Below are 18,926 nucleotides of genomic sequence, written 5' to 3' on the forward strand. Positions count from 1 at the left end.
TTTTTATTTTATGCATACTGGTATGTTTTTGTGTGCATGTATGTCTGTGTGAGGTTGTCAGATCTTGGAGTTACAGACAGTTGTGAGCTGCCATGTGGGTGCTGGACATTGAACCAAGGTCCTCTAGAAGAGCAGTCAGTACTCTTAACTGCTGAGCCATCTCTTCAACCCCGGAAGGAGATTCTATCATCACAGCATGTTGTTATGTAAATTTGCCAAAACTTGCTTTTATAACATTTAGTGGTAAGGAATTGAAAATTACTTCCTAGGAAACAGATTTGTTAGAGTTCTACCATTTCCAAAACTCTTTCCAGAATGCAGTTAGGTCAATGTGAGAGAAGAGTTGTACTGTGTGGCAGTCTTGGTAGACCAGATGGTGTTTCAGTGCACAGAAGGGTAGGTTCTCACATTATCCTCTTGATTCTGTGTGATCTTACCTGCTCCCACGTTGCACCTCACTGTTCATTCTTTCTTGAGAATAAACCTCAACTTTAATTGAGTTAGAGTGATATAGTTATACTATATAGAATATGGATATTGAAATCTAATTGTTTCTTATAAGGACATAAAACTCCTGTTGTCCTTTGTATTGTTTGTGTCTCCCAAGTTCATATGTTGGAAACTTAGCTTCCAGTACAACAGCCTTATGAGGTGGGGACTTTTAAGAAATGATGAGAAGCTAGTAGGTAGCTCAGCGGTGGTGCACTTGCATGGAGCCATAAGGCCCTGGGTTCTATCCTGAGTGAGTCATGAGGCTCTTTCCTTGTTGCTGGATTAATGCATTACCTTGAAGAAGTGGATTGCATTCCACAGTAGTAAGATTCCTGGTGAATGGATGGGTTTGGGCCTCCTTTACTTGTGTCTCTCAGGAGCTCACCTGTCATGTGGTCCTTCTCCCACTCTGCACATAGGCCCTCATTGGCATAGTTCTTTGCTCTTAGGCTTCTCAGCTTCCAGAATGATGAGTCACACACATTCCGTTCACTATAACTTACCTAGGCTGTGGCGTTCTGTAACAGCAGCACAAACAGGCTGCGTTAGTTCTCGCTCATACTTTCAGGGGTACAGCAATGTCCTGAGCCTTTTAGGATGCCATGACTCAGATCAATTTGTTGTTGATCACCCCTCTCAACCCTAGACACTGAAGATTCTGCTTTCTCTAACCAACTTGCTATTTTTGTCTGTTTTCCAAAATTTTGTCAGCATACTTTTTTTTAAGATTTATTTATTTATTATATGCAAGTACACCATAGCTCTCTTCAGACAGTCTAGGAGAGGGCGTCAGATCTCATTACAGATGGTTGTGAGCCACCATGTAGTTGCTGGGATTTGAACTCTGGTCCTTCGGAAGAGCAGTCAGTGCTCTTAACTGCTGAGCCATCTCTCCAGCCTCTGTCAGCATCCTTTTATTAGTTATCTTCATTCTTACCTCCTTGTGTTTTTTTTTTTTTTGAGACAGGGCTTCTCTATGTAGCCTTGGCTGTCCTCGAACTCAGAACTCAGAGATCCGCCTGCCTCTGCCTCCCAAGTTCTGGGATTAAAGGCGTGCACCACCACTGCCGGGCGGTACCTCCTTGTTCTTGACAGTTTGTAGTTTTTAATTTCTGATCATTTTAATAGAAAGTAGAATTTAGTAGAGGAACTTTGAAAACATGTTCAGACTATACTTTGTAGAAATTGTAGTTGTAAAACCTGTCCTAGGCTAGTAAATGCCCACAAACAGAGAAGGCCATGCAGAGGCCGGGCACAGCTTTCTCTCACCTCTTTAGTTAGGAGCTATACTCTTCCTGCACTCTCCAGTGCTCAGCCCGCAGCCATCTGAGCCTCTGTCATTTTGTTGTATCTGTGATATAATAGAAAAGGCTAAGATGAAATTTAACTATATAACACATTTAGAAATTTATATTTAAGATTTAGATGGTGATTTTAGAATTTTTAATACATTCAAAGGTATCAAACTGAATTTTTCATAGTTATAATGCAGTTTAATGTTTGTAAATATAACCATTAGCCCATTTCTAATATTTGCCCTTAAATTTCAGAAATTTCAAGTAATTCAGTGGGTAAGTTATTTTTAATGTTAGAAATAATGCTGGACTCAGGGTCACTGCTGGGAAGAAAAGTAACTTCGGGCCACTAGCTTCAAAACAGGCAGAAACTGCCAGTGTTTTAACAAGCTTTCTGGAGCAGACCTATCAGCTCTGGTCTTTGAACAGTTGTCTTTGTCTGTGGGACTGCAGTGAGAATTACTCTGGCTACATAGAAATGGAGGATTTGAGAAGGCAGATGAGGGATATTGTTGGCTAGTGTCAAAAGTAGAACATCAGTGCTTCAGTTAGCTGTAAAGCAAGGCCTTTCATAAAGGCGTTGAGTCCTGTATTTCCACATGGTATTAGGATATTTCAATTTTTTTTCCTTCCTGGGGTATTAGTTGGGTTGAATAAAAGCATATAACTAAAGTCTCATTCTGATATCTGCCTGTCTTTCGCTAAGACAAATATTTTGTGTGTTCACTTACATATTCAGGTCTTTGTAGAATTAGACAAATGTCTGCTATTCAGTCACTTATGTTTCATGTGTGCCCTATTACATAAATACTTGATAAGGCTTTTCCTCAGAAGCCAGCATTAGCAGAGAAATTATCCACTTTGATCCTCATTTGATTCATAATCTTTCTCACATTCTTCAGTAAATGCTGTGCCTTGCCCCTTGGATCCTGGGAACAGATCCATACACATGTGGCAAAGTATGACTTGTCTCTTCATTTGTGGTACTGGATCTGGTGCATTGTACATGCGAGCCAAGGTCTCTATTCTAAGCTATATCCTCACCTCTTTTTCTCTTTTCTTTTTCTTCCCTCCTCTCTCTCCCCCTCTTCCCCCTTCCCCCCAATTAAGTTGAACCTGCAGTTCTCCTGCGTACCTGGAGTTTAGGGTTTAGACCATTAGGCCTGATAGGCATTGCTTACATTTATCTGTCCTAGAATTTCCTAACCTTTTCGAAAGTGTGGACTAAGTTCTTTCATCAGTTTTAGGGGGGAAACCCCAAAACTATACTTGTCTCACTCTTTTTTTTTTAAGAATTATTTATTTATTTATTTTATGTATATGAGTACACTGTTCACACCAGAAGAGGGCATCAGCTCCCATTACAGATGGTTGTAAGCCACCATGTGGTTGCTGGGAATTGAACTCGGGACCTCTGGAAAAGCAAGGCAGTGCTCTTAACCACTGAGCCATCTCTCAAGCACCTATACCTCTCTTGGTTTTTCAAGACAGGGTTTCTCTGTGTAGCCCTGGCTGTCCTGGAACTCACTCTGTAGACCAGGCTGGCCTCGAACTCAGAAATCTATCTGCCTCTGCCTCCCAAACACTGGGATTAAAGGTGTGCACCACCACCACCCGGTTCTCTTCATCTTTTTAATTCATTTTTCCCCTGTTTTCTTGGATACTCAACATGGATTTAGGGTTACCCATCTGAACAGTTTGTCATCTGATTCAGCTGAGAGTGTCTGTCACCTGCCAGCTGTGGCTGCTGCTGTTGTTGGGTGAATATAATTGTTGTCTTCTGTGTCTGTTCTATTTTACTTCATATGATAGCATGTCTCCTGTTGGTACAGAGCAGTGTGTGGAACCTAGGATCTCACATGATAAGCCAGCACTAAGTTCTGTCCCAACCCTGTTTCTTGTTCTTCCTCTTCATTTTTTTTTTAATTTATTCTGTTTCTTAAGATTTCTTGTTTATTTCCTTCCTCATAATGGTAATTATTGCCCTCTTAAAAGGGTGTTATTTTCTCCTCACAAATCACTAGGGATACTGTTAGGACTTTGTTTTAGACTTTGTAGGACTACTCTATTTCTGATTTAGTCTTATTCTACTTTACTGCTAGAATTTGTTCTCTGAGAATCAGTTCTTACTGCTGATGTTGCCCTTCCTTGTGAGTTCTCAATTATGAGTCTGGTTGGGCCTACACTTTCCAGTTGTTTTTTTCCTCCTGGGTTTCTGGAATCCACCCTGAACATGTTCTAGTTAGGAGCTAGTCACATTTGGGAAGGATTTAAATGGCAAATTTTCCAGCTCCTTTGTCAAGGAAGTCAAAGCTGTTTTGAAAAAATGACTTCTCAGAGTCACTTTACCTAAATTCCTTCAAGACTGAAAGCACAGCTCATCTTCTAAGCATTCTTAAGTTGTAAGGAAGCACAATTCTAGCCCATGTCCCCAAATAAGGGAAGAGGAAAAGAGATATGTGTGTCTGGAGGGTTGTAGCTGATGTCTAGAATGCATACTTGGCCAAAAGGCTGAAGTAGGGGGGCTAGGCCACCCACCACTTAGCATGTAAGTGATCCTGATCTGATTCAAATTCCACCATAGACACTCAGCAGACACTGGTCCTTACCTTCGTCATCCAGTTAGCAGACTCCTCTTTAAACTTGGCAGCATAGCTCCCAGTCCATACGATCTTAAGAGCAGTATTTTCAGAAAGAAAGAGCCAGAGGTTGGATTTTATTTCCGTGAAAACAGGCTTATCTTCCCATAATAAACTGCTGAGCCCTCTGATCACCACAGCCTCTCTCTGAAGAGGACAGTGTATATAGTTCAATGTGACTCCTGTTTTGCCTGAGGTGCATTTTGATTTTGTATTAGCCCCCATCCTCCAGCAGGTGTACTTACAGTGCCTCAGCCTAATGTAAATACTGTGTCTTAATATCTTAATGCATCCTTCCTGGGTTCCATCACAATTTTAAAAGTGCATCAGAATAAAACATTTGATTTCTGCACCTTACAGCTCCTCATTCATTCACTTTCATAATTCTTGCAAGTAACCCTAGCCTTGTCTCTAAGCAGGAATGGGTAGGTGAAGGGAAAGTGACACACCCTGGAGCTCACATACGGGGCAGATGCCCTCAAGTGCTGCTCTGCGCTCTGTGTGATTCCTCACCCACTCACTGTGGTAGCTCCTCCCACATTCCAGTTCTGCTGGAAGAGTTGATCCTGTGCTGGGCTGCTAGCTGTCAGAGGTCTTTGGGGTGGCTTCCTGCCATTGACATTTCAAGTTGAAAACATGCTTTGGGTATTTTTAAGTGTAGCTCTCTCCTAACCAAACAGGAAGCTGTTGCTGCAGAAAAATCAGGTGATTTTTATTTTTTCAACTTCCTTTCTGACTAGTCTCCAAATTTGAAGATTTTCATACTCCTGTTATTGCCCTAAGTGTGTTAATATAGTAATGAAATGTAGTATATCATCAGGTACCATGGCTCATATCTGTACTCCAAAAGCTTAAGAGGCAGGAAGCAAGAGGGTTAACAGGAATTTGAGCTAGCCTAGGCAACAATATGAGACATTGTCTCAGAAAAATAAAATAAACTAGTATATACAATACTTTTAGGTGGTAAGGTTTATCTTGGATTCTTGTAACAGTCTTCTGCTTGCTCAAGGAATTGTCTCTTGAATTTCAGAGTACTTATTTTTTCAACTTTCTTTCTGACTAGTCTCCAGATATGAGGATTTCCTTTCTTTCTTTGTTACTTTGTTACTCAGTTACTTTCTTTTTAGCAAGCCAGCCACAAATTCAGCAAATTAAAACTATCAAGCATTTTAAAACTACTTATCTGTTGCAGGAATTTAAAAAATGAATCCACCCCACAAACTTGAATTTAAAAAATGAATCTACCCCGAAAACTCGCTTTCCCGCAGGGCCACGTTCTTGAGCTGGTATTGACTGGCATCACCACAACCCGGCGGGCTCTTATTATTCTCTTCCAGGTATTAAAAACATCTTGCTCACATGCAACTTTTTATACACCTCCACAATCATTCATTAAATAGAGCCGAAGACTGGGTAAGTAAAGCATGACGCTTAAGGCCTTAATATCCAATCAGATTTATATAACAATAAATTCACAATTTATAAGATGCCAATACAATAATTTCAGAACCAAATAATAAAGACAATATTCTAACCCAATTAATCTGTTTTGTAAAAACTTTTGCTTGGTTGTATAACCTCGTGGGGTCTGGTCCTCGTAGTTTGTCTCCATGATGATGACCTCCCTCCTGTTCCTCTGACCTTTTTCCTCCTCCAACTCTAGCTCCACCTCTCTATTCCTGTCCACTCACAGGCCTGTCACTGCCCTAATATGATTGGACAGAGAAAAATGCTACAGTACTTATCAAGCACATATTTCATGGTTTCTATGGATCAGGAGTCCAGGAGCAGAAGGAGTAGCTAAGTCTCTGTGACTTAAGACTTGTCCTCAGATTTTGTAGTGAGGCAGACAGTGGCAAGCTCGCCTTGGGAGCAGCAGCTCACCCTCAGTTGTTAGCCAAGCTCAGCTCCTGCCTGACTGTTGGCTAGAGTTCTTTTCTTTCCCTGTGGCCTCTCTCTCCCTGGGCTTAGAACATAGCCGCTGGCTTCTCACCGTGGGGATATACTATATTAGGTAAGAAAGGTAGAAAAAGCCGGAGGCAGAATCGGCAACTTTTTATAAAACTGGTACCACATTCTTTGGGTTACACATACCACCTGCGTTAGGCTGTGAAAGGTGACTCAATAAAGATGTGAGTGCTAGGAAATAGGAATGGGCTATTTTGGGAGCAATCCAACAGGCCCTCTTCCACCTAAATAAAATTTGTTTATTTTTGTTGAAGAACAAGCCTGCCTCCATCTTAAGCTTAAAAGCCATCTTATAGTCAAGACAAACTAGGTTCACTCCTGTTTATGATTAAGCCTCTGAATCTCAAGGATTGTAGCCTTAACTACAAATGGTTCTGTCTTGCCTGTCCCAGAAATGACAATCATGACTTTGTTTCAGGAGGCTGTTAGGACTAACTTGTTATGAGCTTTTGCTCCTTTAACTCTGCCTATTTTTCCTGACAAATCACCCATTTAGAAACTCCCTACCCCTGAGCTCTACAAAATTCTTGTCTTCCTCACTTCCAATGCTGCCCCCCCTCCCCAAGCCCCACCTTTGAGGAAGGCTGCCCTTGTACACAAATGAAAAAACTTGCTTTAATTAATGTGGCCATGATGATTTGGGTCATGTTCTTTCTCCTCCCATCTTTGGGATCAGCAATTACTTTCCTTACTTTTTAGGGTTTTTTGCTTGTTTTTGTTTTTGTTTATTTGGTGCTGGGAATCGAACTTAGGGCCCCACACATGCTAGGCAGGAACTCTACCAGTGAACTATATTTACAGACCAGGCTTAAATATCTTTTTTTAAAAAAAGCATTTACTGTGTGCCTCTCAGTTTATATGCCTTATCTCCTCATATCATAAAAGCCTCACAAAATAGTTACAGCTGTTCCATTTTATGAAGGAGGAATTGGCTATCAGAGGAGATGGCCTGTTCAGAATCATACAGCAAGCAACTTATGCATCTGCGTTCACACAGGTTAACTTCAAATCCTGCTGTCTCCCACAGCCAGCATCTGTGGTACATTTCTGTCCCCGACAAGTGTCCAGGGCTCTGCCACAGCTAAGGAAGTAAGTCTTGGACACTGAAGGGTTAACAGGGCAAGGTGTACCCCTTACAGGACTGTGTATTACAGGGTAGATTCAGGGGTTTTGCCTTGGCTTCATCTTTCTTAAGACCAACGGGGCATTGTGTTAAGTTACTTTCCTGTTGCTGTGACAGTGTACCTGACAGAACCAAGTTAAGGAAGGAAGGATGGATTTTTTCACCATTTAAGAGGCAGACAGTCATGATGGTTGGAAACTTTCAACTAACTCCTGGAGTCCCTGATGGATCAAGAAGCAGAGAGCAAGGAATGCTGGGAGTGTGTGTGGGGGTGCATTTTGTAATCTATTCTGGCCTCAAATGTACCATCCTTCTACCCCAGCCTCCCCAAAACTAGGATTACAGGCAAATGCTGCTGTACCCAGCAGTGTACTACTTGAAGAAGAATCTCAAGTAACTGTCCTCCAAGCCAAGCAGCCATCATCTTGAGAGACTTAGCTATACTCCCTTGTTTCCTACCACCTTTTGTGTGCAACTCTGCCTTAACTGCATGTGACTTGGAAGAGGGACTAAAGTACATAGACAGGGGAAGACTAGAGGAGAAGAGTACTCCATCAGTATAGATACAGGAAAGCCTACATCTCTGTTGGGTAAAGTTTTTCCTGTGGTGGCTTGTCAGGGTAGGAATACTTACCCCCTATAAGAAACCCATCTCCTACACTCTGTAAGGGAGCTCTAGAGACTCATAGGTTCCCCAATGTGAACACTGGTGGAATTATATCTTGGGTTGTCACTGGACCTCTAGGAGAAGGAGTAGGCTCTGCTTTAGCAACAAGAGGACACACAAATCTACTTTGTATCCAGTTTTAGTATATGAGCAGCATTTATTGCTATTTTGAGGGGTTTGTACATTTCATTTCTGTTGATACAGCCTCATTTCTCAGAGATTAATTAGTTTGTTGAGAAGTCTAAAGAAATCCTGTCTTTGGGTGTTGAGAGAGTAGAAATTTCTGTAACACAAAAGCAGTAAGAATAGGTTTGGTCTATTGTTAAGTGGCCTTGAGGGGGAAAAGAAATCTGTAAAGTCTCATAAATGAATGAATCTTTAGCCAAAATTGAGAAGTTTGTCAACTTTCATTGTGGATCTTGTTCTTGTGTGGAGACATAAAAACTTCATTCATGGGGCTGGAGAGTTGACTCTGCAGTTAAGAGCACTTGCTGCTGTTACAGAGGAAGCAGATCTGCTTCCCAGAACCCACATTATGGCTCACAACCATCTGTAACTCCAGTCCAGAGGATCTGATGCCCTCTCTTGACCTCTACAGGCACCAAGTACAAAAGTGGTAGACAGACATACGTAAGCATATGTCTCATAATAAAACTATTTTTTAAAAAAGCACCTTTTTATTTTTAGTGACGTAAAAGTAATTGGAAGGCTTCTTGTTACATATAAAAGTCCTCAAACATTTTAACCTACCTTCATGCCTTCCTTTCTGGATGGATTTAGAATGAAGAGAATAATTTGTGTATCTGCCTCCATTCATATAACCACAAAGCACATGCTTTGGGGTGCTTATTTTAGATTGCCACAAGACTCAGAAGTAAGGTTTAGTTTGTAGAGTAGTGCCTGGGTCTAATGATTGTGACAGGTCACCATTTCTGTATTATTGTGGGAGCTAAATAAAGCTAACCTCCATTTTCCTAATCTTCAGACTGGGCAGCTTTGGACTCTGCCTGTTGCCAGCAAGTTTGGTCATTGAAAAGCTGTAACAGTCATTGCAGTCTCAGCCACTTTCATTATCAGAAGAACATTTTAGCCAACTCAAGTTTCTTACTCAAGACCCAAGTTACATAAACAGGGCATGGAAGTGTGGATTCTGTTTCACATTTTCGGTATTGGAAGTCCTCCTTCATCTTGTCAGTTCTTTTCCTGCCCTTTGATTACACTGGTAGCTCAGAACAATTGAAAATCTGCTTTGGTCATGGCAGTGGGGTTACTGTTGGGGAATATGGATTTCAGAGACACTTTCATTTTTCAAGACACTTGGCTTGCTGATAAAGCTTGGGGGCTTTTGTAGTCTTCTGCAAACTAAAATTATAAATTCTAGACCCAGAGATGGAAAGCTTCCATGGTAAATCCTTTGTGTTTAGTGGCAGTGTGTTGTGTCTAAAATCCAAAATCAGACTATATTCTATTGTTGAAGTGAAATATGTTATTCACATCTGCCAATATCATGAAGACATACTAAATATTTCTTCCTGAGCCTGATTGCCAGTCTGTGTACTGGATGCTATCTGCAGAGATCTGCAGGGCTTTGGCCTGGCCAGAGCAGCTAAGGAGTTGCACTCTCTGAAGGAAGGGGAAGGGAGTCAGTCTTCTGAAGCCTCCACTGCTCCAGTCTGTGCCATTGGGCAGGTGCTGCAAGCCAGAAATGGGAGTCAGATCTCTATGTGCTACTGCTGCTGAGTGACGACACTGTGGGGCACCAACAAGCTGTCAGCTCGATGGCTAGGAGCTAAGGTTGGGGCCACCAATTGAGAAGTGACTGCAGCTTCCACTCCTTTCCCCAAAGTGCTACAGCTCTATAGACAGACACTCTCAGATGGTCTTTGATGAAGTAACTCTTAGGTGTTTTATTCCTTGTGGATAGGATCTTATATACATTTTGTGGTGGGTTTCAAAGGCAGATGCTTTCTATTGGCTTGGTCTGAGATGTTAGGGATGTCTCATCGGCATGTGGAAGGGCTTCAGGTATTGCCCCTATGTGACTGATTGTCACAGTCCTCTCCATAGGGTGTCGTGGTCATGTGTTCCAGGACAGAAACTTGGTTGGGAGTAAATGAAGCACCTACCATCCTCTAGGATAAAGGTCCTGGGGTTTCTGAATCCACTCGGCTTTACCAAGTTCTGTCTGATGGCTCCGTTCACCTGTTGTTTGCACTGATTTACCAATTGTTCCTGTATGGATACTGGCCTGGCTCAGGAGGAACAGTGGTTGCCTTTGTATGCAGATGGGATGGGAGCTGCAATGAAGGGAAAACTAGCCTTGCTAAGCTACAAGAGTACTTGGGGTTCTACTGGACTTCTTAGATTTGTTGAATGGTCTTCATAGCTAAATTGATCCAAACAATTGAGAAGACCTTCTGAATCTTTACCATAGAAAATGAATTTTGTTCAGTAATTCTTGAAGACTCTTCGAGAAACTGAGGCAGATTCTTAATGCAGTAAGTAGCATTGCTGCATCCTTACTTTATGCTATGCTCCAAGTCAGATCTGCAAATTGAGTAGAACTTGTAGCAAGTGTGTAGTCTCCTGGTTAAAGTAGATACATCAAGAACTTTCTTGGTATTATGGTAATGCTGGGTTTCAGAAAGGCAGCTCAAGTGTGCCATGTATTCTGAGTGGAGTCACCACCTGTGCCACCCCTTCTCCTCCCCTTCCCGCCCCTCCCACTTTCTGAGTCCATCTCATTTCACTTAATTTGATGATTCATGTTGATCCATTTTCCAGCAAACCACTCAATATGATTCTTCTAAAACTCCACTGCATGTGCCACAGTTTGCCCATTCATATGCTGGACCAAGCTGTAAAATGAAGAGCTAATGCTATAAAACTTAATTTTTTAAGAACCTTAGTAGAACTTTTAATGATATGCTTGACTGTGGGTTTGTGGACAAGACACCAGAAACAGAGAACAAAAAATAAAAATAAACTGACCTTCATCACAGTTAAAATGTTGCATATTGGGCTGGGAAGGTAGCTTGCAGAGTAAAGGTGCCTGCTGCCAGGCCTGACAACCTGAGTTCTGCCCCCTGACCCCCAGGACCCAACTGGTTGGGAGGAGAAAATGGAGTTCTGCAAATTGTTCTCTGATCTTCATACATGCACTGTGGTAATCATGTACCCACCACACACATAAAAAATAAATAAGAAATGCAATCTTTAAAACTTCATGGATAAAATGACACTGTTAAAGTGAAAGAAGGGATCCTGGGATTCTGAGTGTGTTAGAGTGCCTGGGAGTAGAGCTTCCTCTGGATATTGTGGGACTCACTGCGGAGTTTGCGGCCAAGGTCTGCTCAGGGCACTGCCCAGACAGACTGGAAGAAACCTGTGCCACGGGTCTGGCAGAGTTCGTGCATGCCTAGGTCCCGCTGGACCAAGTTAATCCTGGTGTTGGAACAGATGTTGTATCCTCCTCACCCCTGATCCTATGATCCTGGGCATGTTAGAGCGCCTGGGAGTGGAGCTTCCTCTGGGTATTGTGGGACTGGCTGTGGAGATTGCCCCCAAAGTCTCTCTCTCTTGTGCTTCTTGAGTTTCCAGTCCTACCTAAATTATCTAACCTCAGGAGGTGACCTAGGTGTTATCAGAAAGCTGTTGCCTAAGGACATCATGTTCTCGTGACATTAACAGTAACATTTTTTTACTGGTTGTAGGTAAAAATGTTCAGTACTCTTGTACACTGTTGTGTCAGCCTTTACCTGTCCTCAGACACTGAAATCCTGCTTTCTTTAGAAACAAATAGACTTTCACATTCTCTGAAATATTATGCTCAAAGACCACGAAATGTAGCTCTTGAACATATGGAACTGAGCTTGGGCAAGCAGTATAGAGAATAAAAAAAAGATAACTAAAATGTTCTGTCTAAAGATAAGACTGTGCAGGTGTCCATTCCTAGGGCTGCCTTTTGGTGCTGACACCACAGCTCTTCTCTTAAAGGGAATAGGAAATCATTTAGTTCGGCGTTGTTATGAGTAACCATGGCTCAGGAACACAGATTATGTTGCCTTAAAATCCATGTTCCAATGTAGGAGCAGTTTCACAGTTTTTAATCATTGTATAGAACAAAGAAAATCATAAATTAAGCCAACTTCAAAATACATTGGTGGTTATACCACAGAGGCAGATAAATGAAGATGGGGGATTCTTTTCTGTAAGCTAAAGATGTTATTTGATGACATTCATAGCTCTTGGATTAGTGGAAGCTAGTTTTCCAATAAGTTAATAGCTTCTAAGAGTTGTTTCTTCTTATTATCATCATTATCATCATCATCATTTATCACAAGGTGTTAGTTCAGATACAGAGTCTGGCAAGAAATGGCTGTTCCAGAAAGCTAAAACTATACCAAGATAAAGTAATTAGCCTCTGAACCTATGGAATTCAGTGTGTCCACAGCACTGAGATCCCAGTTGGTCTGTCAGTCTCTGCAGACACAGACTCCTTCCAGGAGATTTTTATTCCTAGCCAGACACAGCTTCTTTTCAGGAATTTTTGTTTACAGTAATAAGCTTCCTACACTCCTGGCCTATAAGGCAGATCACCTTAAGGAATGCCATTTTAATGGAAGATTTATTTGAAAGGCATTTCTCTGGGTTTTTAGAGATCTGCTGTAATTTCTTGAGGCTTCATACCCTATAATCTTTCTCTTGACCCCACCCATTAAAGACAGGGTTTTGTGTAACCCAGGCTGGCCTGAAACTCATTATGTGTCCTTGTACTTAACCCAGGCTAGCCTGAAACTCATTATGTGTCCTTGTACTTTGACCCTCACCTCCTGTGCAGGACTGCAGGCACTTTTTTCTTTGTATGTGTAGCTAGGATCAAAACCAGGATTGCATGTGTTACACAGGCACCCAACCTACCGACTGAGTTATGCTGGTCAGTCCCTTCATCCCTCACCTTCCAGTACCTCCCCTGTTTTGCCCTTCTCATGATTTTTCTGTAACTCCAGAACCTGCTTCCATCAAAATCATGTTCTGTGGCAGAGGGAAAGGTGAAGATGGCAGATCCAAGTCTCTCTGCAGTCTCAGACAGCTGCTTGGGAAAAGCCTGCCCTCTCCTCCCACAGCTGCAGAGTGTGCCTGGGAAAGTCACCCACATCCTACTCCTCCTGGCACCTGTAACTCCCAGCATCCACACTGGAGCACTCTGTGCTGTGTGCTTCCCACCTTGATTTTTCTCTGACCTCTTGGCAATATCCTGAATTAGCTTCTTAAACTATAGAGTCTAAGGTAGTAAATCAGTTTTTAAAACTTCAACTTTCTTTTGGTTTCAAACCAGTTTAAGTGGGGAAGTGTATGGGATGAGATCGGCCTAGCTTTTCTCCTATTCATTGTATTTGTTGACAGTCTCATGTGTATACAGTGTACCTTGATCATATCCACCCCTGATCTCCTTTCTCACCCTCTCTAGAGCGACTCCGACACATCCCCTTCCTGCTCTCACATCCTCTTCTTTTTTTAATGCGTTGAGTCCAGTTAGTGCTTGTTTGTGGGGATGCCAACTGGTCTTTTTGGCTTGATTGTGTGCGGGTAACCATAGCTGCCATGTGTCCAAGAGTGCAGTGGCCATGTCATCTCTATAAGACAGCATTTTACAACATGAGCTTGATGTATACATTCAGTTTAGGACTGAGCACTTAGAAGTTACTATGCTCAGCACTGTGAGCAGTTACTATGCTCAGCACTGTGACGAGTTAACAAGTTTATGTACTAACTCCTAACAAAAAAAGAACCTTCTCTGATCAAATTTTAACATGTCATTTAACAAAAGTGGTAAGTTACTTACAAGGCCTACCACCTCCTAAGCCAGGGACTTCTAATTAGGTTTACAACATCAGGCGTAAATTCCTTCCTGTGGAATAGGCTTCAAATTCAATCAAGAAGTTGATGGTTATCCTGTAACTTGTGTGCCATTCTTGTACTGGGAAGCAAATCTCTCCTGGTGCACCTTAATTGGGAATCTCGATTGGCCTGGTAACCAGAGCTATTTGGGGAGGAAAGCATGTGCTTTCCTTCCACTTCCACATCACAGTCCATCATATCACGTAGTCAGGGCAGGAGAAGCTCTAGGCAAGGGCAAGAATCCAGAGGCTGGAACTGAGGCAGAGGACATGAGCAACACTGCTTATTGGCTCTCTCCTTATGTCTTGCTCATTTGGCTTATTGGCTGACTTGCTTGCTTGCTTCCTTTTCTCTCTTTTTCTCTTCCTCTTTCTCTCTTTCTTTTAAAGATTTATTTATTTTATTTATATGAGTATGCTGTTGATGTTTTCAGACACACCAGAAGAGGCATCAGATCCTATTACAGATGGTTATGGCCATTATGTGGTTGCTAGGAATTGAACTCAGGACCTCTGGAAGAGCAGTCAGTGCTCTTAACCTCTAAGCCATCTCTCCAGCCCTCATCTGGCTTTCTTGTACAGCTTAAGACCACTTGCCCAAAGGGTGTGGTACTATCACAATTGGATGGGCCCTCCCACATCAGTCATTAATCAATAAAATGCCTTATAGGCTTGCCTACAGGATCATTTTCTCAGTTGATGTTGCCTCTTCCCTGATGACACTAGTTTGTATCCAGTTGGCAAAATATTAACCAGGCCAGTATATTAACCAGCTTTCAGGGTTCAGCACTGGATAATATTATTGGTGACTTTTCTCACCCAGAGCCTACATAGCATCTACTGACGCTATATTAACAAGCCAACAGGGAGGAAGTTTTCAGATCAGTTCCAGCTTGGTTTTTCTGTCTGGAAACAAAAATATGCTATGTCATCAGCAATGATGGCTATGGTGGGCAACCAGGTACAGTGACAGAAGCCTCTGTTGTTTGGGGACCTTTGATTCCTCCCTTGCTATTAACTCAATGGGATGTGGCCCCCCCTCCCCCGCCGGTTGGAACTGAGATTTTGATTCAGTAGCCCATGTCTTCTGGAATATTCTGCTTTGTCCATCTATTCAGAGTATCCGTGTTCAAACTCCTTTTTTATTTTTAAATTATGTTTTTAATTTGCTTATAAACTAGTGGGTTTTCATAAAGGTTTCTCACAAATCCTTAGTGCTGACTGACCCTCATTTCCTTGTTCTCCCCTGTCTCCAGCCCTGCTTAAACCTTTAATCCCCAGTCTTCCCTCTATTGTCTACACAGCACATGTGTTTGCTATCCCCTTATCCCTTAAGGCCTCTTTCCTTCCCTGTCTCATAGTCCTCCCCCCACCCCCTTTTAAGCCTCCTGACCTTTATAGATACTCTAGATTTAACACAGAAAGATAAAAGTTCAAAGATTGGATCCATGTGAGAAAGAATATGTGTTGTATATCTTCCTGAGCTACTTAGTATAATTTTGCAGTCCTACCCATTTTCCTATACCTTTTACAATTTTTCCTTTCAGTTGTGAATATATGCCAACATCCAACATCCATTCGTCAGTTGATTGACATCCAGGTTGCTGACATTTCAGCAAAGAACATGGATATTCACATACCTCTGTAGGGGATGTGGGATCCTTTGAGTATATGAGTTATATGTTCAGTAATGATATAGCTCAATCATTATGATAGATGTATTTCTAGCTAAGAGACACTCCACACTGAGTTTCACAGTGGCCATATTAGTCTATCCTTCTTCCAACTGTGACAGGGCTCCCTTCCCACACATCCTAATCTGCATTTGTTGTCCTTGCTTTCTGGATGGTCGCCATTCTGGAATTGAGTCAGAATGCAAATCTCAAATTTCAGCTTTAATTTAATTTTCATTTTCCTCATGGTTGATGATGAAATACATTTTAAAATATTTTTTAGCCATTTGTAGTTCATTTTGAGAAATCTATTCGGTTCTATGCCCCCCTTTTTTTATTAAAAAGTTTCTTTTAAGAATACATGAGTTACCATATTTACATCATTTCCAACCCTTCATCTCCCCTACCAACTTTTTCCATGTTTCCCCCCACTTGCTCTCAAGATCATGGTTTATTTGATTTTATATATATATATACATACATACATACATACATACATACATATGACTATATAATTGCATCCTGAGTCCTTTTAGAGTTGTTCATGTGTGTGTATTTAACAGACCTCTTGAGGCTCATCTGGGGGCTCATTCTTAGAGAACACTAATTCCCCTTACCAGCCACTAGTTACTTACAGCTCTTCATCTAGAGATAGGTGTTTTGAGATTACTCTCATCCACATTGGTATACAGATTGGTATTGCTGTGCTGTGTTGCTTAGGCAACCATACTTTTGAGATACCATAGGTACAGCTTCCCTGTCTTACAGCAGACATCCTGATTCTCTGGCTCTTACAATCTTGCTGCTTCCTCCTCTTCTCTGTTCCCTGAGCCTTGGGTGTACAGGTTTTACTATAAATGTATCTACTAGGGTTGGGCACCTTTGTGGGTTTCTATAATAGTCTCCTGCTACTACAAAAGAAGTTTCTTGATGAGAGGCGAGATCTATGCTCATTCAAGGATATAAGGATAAATATTTAGAATGGAATTAGAAATTGTACTGGTTTAGAAAAGTGGCAGTAGTCAGTCTTCTAGGTCCCTGACCCCAACAGCCACTGGTAGTTGGCTAGGTTTAATAATAAGCACTACTCCCTCCGGTTGAGCAGGCCTTTACTCTGATTACTCAGCTGCTGGTTGACACCAAGCTGGAAGTGCTGCTGTTGCATTCTTTGGAGTGCCTTCTAGGTTGGTGATTCTGTGACCTAGTTCTTTGTTGGGCTGTTTGTTTTCTTTATGTTTAGTTTCTTGAGATCTTTGTATATTCTAGACACTACTCTGTTGTCAGATACATAACTGGGAAAGACTTTCTCCTATGCCATAAGCTGTCTCTTCACTTGATTATCTGTTGCCTTTGCTAAACAAAAGCCTTTTAATCTTACAGGATCCCATTTGTTGATTATTGGCTTTACTCCCTGAGTGATCAGAGCCCTATTAAGAAAGTCTTTACATAAAGCCAGTGTCTTGATGTGTACTTGTTACTTCTTCCTGTAGCAGTTTCAGAGTTTTGAGTCTCATGCTGAGGCCCTTGATCTGTTTAGAGCTGATTTTGTGAATGGTGAGAGATAAGGGCTTAGTTTCATCCTTCTGCATGTCTGTCCAGTTTCCCCAGCATCATTTATTGAAAATGCTATCTTTGCCGGGCAGTGGTGGTGCACACCTTTAATCCCAGCACCTGGGAGGCAGAGGCAGGTGGATTTCTGAGTTCGAGGCCAGCCTGGTCTACAGAGTGAGTTCCAGGACAGCCAGGGCTACACAGAAAAAACCCTGTCTCTAAACAAAACAAAACAAACAAACAAATGCTATCTTTTCCCCAGTGTATTTCTGGCCTCTGTCTAAAATCAGGAGGCTATAGTCTCACTGTATTTTATTTATTGTGTGTGTGTGTGTGTGTACTCACGCCATGAGGCGTGTATGGAGGTTTATTTATTGTGTGTGTGTGTACTCACACCATGAGGTGTGTATGGAGGTTTATTGTGTGTGTGTGTGTGTGTGTGTGTGTGTGTGTGTACTCACGCCATGAGGCGTGTATGGAGGTTTATTGTGTGTGTGTGTATGTGTGTGTACTCACGCCATGAGGCGTGTATGGAGGTTTATTGTGTGCGTGTGTGTACTCACGCCATGAGGCGTGTATGGAGGTTTATTGTGTGCGTGTGTGTACTCACGCCATGAGGAGTGTATGGAGGTTTATTGTGTTTGTGTGTGTACTCACGCCATGAGGCGCATATGAAGATAGTGTTCTAGGACTTGGCTTTCCTCTCCATTGCTTAGGTCCTGGGGTCAAAGTGGCAGATCCTCCTCTCTGAGCTGTTTTAATATTATAGTTCTGTAATACAACTTAGAATCAAATATGATGGTAACTCCTGCAGGAATCTTTTTTGCTCAGGATTACTTTGTCTATTCAAGGTCTCTTGTGGTTGTATATGGATTTTAAGATTGTTTTTCCTATTTCTGTGAAGAATGGCATTGTAATTTTGATGAGGATTGGATTGAATCTATATATTGCTTTTGAGGTATGGCCATTTTCACAATATTTTGTTTTTTTGTTTTAATTTTGTTTTGTTTTGTTTTTTAAAAGATTTATTGATATTATGTGTATGAGTACACTGTAGCTGTACAGATGGCCGTGAGCTATCTTGTGTGTGGCTACTGGGAATTGAACTCAGGACCTCTGCCAGCCCTGCTCACTCCAGCCCGCTCGTTCTGGTGTAATTCACTATAGCTGTCTTCAGATGCACCAGAAGAGGGTGTCAGATCTCATTACAGGTGGTTGTGAGCCACCATGTGGTTGCTGAGATCCGAACTCAGGACCTTCCGAAGAGCAGTCAGTGTTCTTACCTGCTAAGCCATCTCACCAGCCCAGGTTTTGTTTTGTTTTGTTTTATAAATGAATCTCACTCTTGCTGTCCTGGAACTTACTCTGTAAACAAGGCTAGCCTTGAAATCATAGAGATCCAACCGCCTCTTCATCTTAAACACTGGGATTAAAGGCATTCACCACCACTCCCAGTTCTCTTCAGTTTTTTTCAACTGTGTTGTAAAGTTTTTACTGTAGAGATCTTTCATATACTTCGTTATATTTATACCAACATATTTTAAAAGACTGTTGTAAATGGGATTGTTTCCTGATTCCTTTTTACTTTGTTTCCCATTGGTATATAGGAAGGCTATTG

General features: G+C 41.7%; 1 protein-coding gene across 2 annotated transcripts in view; it reads left to right on the forward strand.

The window, feature by feature from the left end:
• Lonp2 (lon peptidase 2, peroxisomal) overlaps nt 1-18,926 on the forward strand; it is an 82,738-nt gene that overhangs the window by 47,594 nt on the left and 16,218 nt on the right. The gene's annotated exons all lie outside the window — the stretch shown is intronic.

This window comes from Mastomys coucha, unplaced genomic scaffold (assembly GCF_008632895.1).
Source record: "Mastomys coucha isolate ucsf_1 unplaced genomic scaffold, UCSF_Mcou_1 pScaffold22, whole genome shotgun sequence".
Classification (NCBI taxonomy): Eukaryota; Metazoa; Chordata; class Mammalia; order Rodentia; family Muridae; genus Mastomys; species Mastomys coucha.